At 38.4% G+C, this 4,358-nt stretch overlaps 1 protein-coding gene across 5 annotated transcripts in view; it reads right to left on the bottom strand.

Moving 5' to 3' along the window:
* The window catches only part of LOC143035030 (protein rolling stone-like), a 63,730-nt gene extending 61,746 nt beyond the window's left edge, over positions 1–1,984 (bottom strand). For 4 of the 5 annotated variants that reach the window (XM_076201442.1, XM_076201441.1, XM_076201440.1 and 1 more), the window contains exon 1: positions 1,560–1,983. The gene's annotated coding sequence lies outside the window, so the exon portion shown is untranslated. Of the gene's footprint in view, positions 1–1,559 lie in introns of all 5 variants that reach the window. The other variant, XM_076201444.1, reaches the window with a different exon arrangement.
* Between the last annotated feature and the right edge of the window lie 2,374 nt (positions 1,985–4,358).

Here is a 4,358-nt window from a genome sequence, read left to right as displayed (position 1 = left end):
AATTGACAGATAACTAATGATAAATGAAAATCAAGCAAATAATAAACAGACAAATGATGAAAAAATAAAATAAAATGAAAAGAGTAACAGACCGAAAGTATAGTGAAATATAATAGAGATCAGCCTTTTTTAAAGAGAAATTGTCTCCAGTCACAGAAATATAAATGCTGAGTGACTTTGGTCAGGAGGGATGTCAGTGATCCTTAATATAAACTGCATTTAACTTATGCAATCGATAGCTAACCGATAGAGAACCTTTTTATTTTTGTTCTATTTTATTATTATTATCATCATCATTATTATTATCATCATTAATATTATTATCATTATTATTATCATCAATATCATTATTATCATTATTATTACTATTATTATCATTATTATCATCATTGTTATCATCATCATTATTGTCATACCCATTATCATCATCTTCGTTATTACTATTATTATTATTTTCATTTATTCATTTAACTGTTTACTTTTTTTTTTGGGGGGGGCACTACTAAGTAACACAAAGGGCAAAGGTGACATTCGGCCATCTACCGCATATGGCCTATGGAATGAGAACGAAATATTGTTCTCCTTGAGTCAAAATCATGAACGTTATTATTTACTGTCCTACTAACTAGGAACATAATTAGTTTCATCCATGATAACGTCATAGATTTATGGCTTTCGGCTTGTTGCATCTCTCGCGGCACTCGGGACAAAGGTGGCGGCTTCGGCCGCAGTCACGCGCCTCCTGGCGGGGAAGACAGGGGTGAACATCGCCAAGCTGCGATTTTATCTTCATTAACTCCTTCACTGAATGAAAATCACCTGCCGACAGCCAGAATTAGCCTGGTAAGTGGCTTTCCTCAGGTATCAGCCTATTACATTGCAGGTGTTATTTCCCCTAGTATTTTTGTTGCCGTCTGATGTTTTCAGTCGTCGTCATGCTATCCCATTCCTCGGTTATGAAAGGCTTATTTAATATTCATCTATTTTATATCCTTCCATACCGAGTGGCACTTTTCCTTTTGCCGCCAGGTTATTTAATTCATCTCAGTCTTAACTCCCCACCCCACCCCGCACCCCCACCCCGGTAGCCAAAGGGGTCAACGAACATAAAAATAAGCGTTATCATGAATTCATATCTGGTATCACAAAATTCGCGCATTTGATAATGATATAACTTTTATGCGATGCAAAATAATTTCCCGTTTTTATGTGTGCATATATTTTTTATGTGTGTATGCGTTCGGTTGTGTGGATGCGGGATTGTCTTCGCACATGGTCGTGCCTCTTCCATTCGTTGGTTATTCCACGTTTACCGATGGCAGGCAACGACGACTCAACGTAAATATGACATCAAGCGAGCTTCAATCAAACTGCACACAGGAACATAGTCGGACTGAGTGGGTTGTATCGAAAATTAATCAATTAACTAATAAATAAACAAACAAATATATGGGTAAACAAATAGATTAATAGACGAATAAATCAATGAACAAATTAACTCAAGAAAACGATATTCAGTAGTAGGAAGACGTATGAACATCGTTTAAGGTTGTACTTACCAATTATGGTTCCCTCCGTGTAGGGCTGGGGAAAATGTCTCTCTCCACTTGTATATAATTAAATTCTTTTATTATGCTTTATTTTTTCTCTGGCGAAATCTGTCCCCTCCCTTAGATCATCCAAGGCAGAGCCAGACAATCCTGCCACCTCGTTTCAGTCACCGCCCCACCCCCCCCGAAGAATATTGTACTTTAACCAAATAACTACATGAACTTCGCAAACAATTCACCGACTTGTCACTTTGCGAAGTCTACTGCTGGAATCAAACCAGCAGTCAATTCTTTCTGTAAACAATTTATTTACACTTTGTACGGAATGTCCAGGAAAGAATGTAAGGAAACATCCACAGTCACAACGACGACAAAATGAGCGATGAGTCTCGGTTGGAGACAACGCGACTCCCACCAACGTACTGGCTAACCACTTTTCCCGCCAGCATATGTAAACACGCGGGCTCGGCCCATGCCCCTCCGCGCGCATGCGCTGCCCTTCGCTTGGCGCCAGAAGTTGTCACAATTTCTTCTCATTCACGGAATGGGGAATTGGGAGGCGAGCGGTTGCCAACATTTGCACCAGATGGAAATTTAGAAACGGTTTGATATGGCAAACGAAAAGAAGAAAGAATAAAAGAGGAGCGGTAGGAGGGGAAAGGGTAGAAGGAAACCTAGAGAATGGGAGATTGAGAGAATGAGTGATAGACTGAGAGGGGTATAGGAGAGGAAGGAGGGGAGTTTGAGTGGACGGATTAAACTGAATCACGCCCCTGATTTGATTGAGGGGAACTGATTTGTTTTCACCGTAAATTTGCATACGGCGATGATACCCGCCCCGCAGAGGTGAGATTGGATAACAAGGCGCGTCACGTCTCCCCATCACGTTCCTACTCCTGTCCACCATCACATTATCGTCCTTTTTTTGCCCTTCTTATCTCGCAAGACACCACGACACTACCATCCTCCGTGCTCACAGACGACAACGCTTTTGACCCTCTTGGTCCTTCCAAGTTGCTACCGCGTCCCCTTTTTTATTCATAGAATTTACCAGCGCTTCTCTCTTTCTGGGCAATTTCTGGTTCGTGCGTTTCGCAATTCATCGCTTCTGTGTTCGAGTCCCGGGTTTTCTCAGATTCCCAGAAGAGACTGTTATTTACACCTCCCCCCCAAACATAAGAGGGTAAAGTTGACGATTTCGACTGCAGTGTGTTTTTCAGCTTAGATTTTACAACCACCTTCACAAGACAATATATTTTTAAGGCTTTCTCCTACCTTTCCTGCATTCTACCTCGTTCCTCTTTCTTCTGCTGCTCTATGATCTATTGATTTTTTTTTTCTCTGAAGTATCAACCAACTTTTCTGAGACTAAGTTTGTTTCTATATGGCTTAGCCTGTAGGAGTTTCCTTCATGTAATATATAATTATTGATCTTTTTTCAATCTATTGTTTCATTTAACATTATTTTACTTTTCCGTCCATGAGCATTGTTTCGACACTTTTCAAAATTTAATTTTGTTTCGAGTTTTTGACATTTTAATTTATGGTTTAAAATATAATTTTTCGAGACTTACCTCTACAAACCTTTCACTTACCTCCTGAGCTTTTCCATTGCAACCTAGAGGTTTATTCCTCAATATGCATTTATTTCTATCTCCTGTATCTGAATTGTCAGGCATCTTTTTCATGATATAAGACCTTCAACATTAATGTGTTGTTTATCGGCCGACGTGAAAGCAAACGATGCGATGTTGTTTTCACCACTTTGCTTAGAATTGTTTTGTTTTAGCACGTCCCTATTTAAATGTTTCGTTATATTATAAGCGATAAATGTCCTATTCGTGATCTAGACTGTCTCAACTCTGAGTAGCTCCTCTCCTGTACCTTTCGTTGTATCATAAGCGATTAATGTCCTATTCGTAGTCTAGACTGTCTCAACCTTGAATTGCTCCTTTCTTGTACCTTGCAATTGGTATGGATGGCGCACAAAGGCCAAACAATCCTCTTTTATGGAACGTCGCCTTAACTCTTCTTTCTGTGACTGTACACTCGTGTGCGTGTGTGTGTGTGTGTTTGTGTGTGCGTGTGTGTGCATATGTGTACCTAACTGGATTTACCTAACACGTAATATTCAGAGTTGAAGTTATGTTATTGGGATATCTTTTCCATATCTCCGTTTATCACATTTTGTTTCATATTTATCTATAATATCCGCCTGATTTCCTTTTTCAGATACTAACGCAGCCGTATAGAAAACTGGGTTTCTTAACACCCTTCAAGCAGTTTGTCTTTTTTTTTTTTTTACCAAATTCTGTAATGTCCTTTTGATATTTCTTCATCACATTAAAGTCCTCTCTTTAATTTGTTTTATTCCTTTCAACATTCTAAAGATGATTAACACATTTTCTCTTTTTCTTTCCAAGTGTGGCTAATACCTGTTTATTTTACCTCTCCTTATACGTGTAGCCAGGCTAGGGATCGTCTATAACTCATTATACTTTACTTTTTATCTTTATATAGTGATAACATTACCGTTGTGTATTCCAGTTTGGATCGGATTTTTTTTTTTTTTTTATCTTCATCAACATAATGAAATGCCACTCTTGTGTTCATTAGCAACTTCTTTGTCTCCTCCATTATTCTACCTATATGTTTTTTACCTAATCAAGAGCCCCAGATTATTTTCCTCCTTTTCTTTCGTGATTATTTCGTTCAATTTGGCAAAACTATTATGATCCCGTTTGTGTATTTCTAAAAATTTAAGTTTCTTTTGCATTAATTTTCATCTTTCACTTTTGTCTCCGTTCA

The sequence above is a fragment of the Oratosquilla oratoria genome, chromosome 18 (assembly GCF_046742065.1).
Source record: "Oratosquilla oratoria isolate Oo_2021 chromosome 18, ASM4674206v1, whole genome shotgun sequence".
Classification (NCBI taxonomy): domain Eukaryota; kingdom Metazoa; phylum Arthropoda; class Malacostraca; order Stomatopoda; family Squillidae; genus Oratosquilla; species Oratosquilla oratoria.
This window is presented reverse-complemented; position numbering and strand designations above follow the sequence as displayed.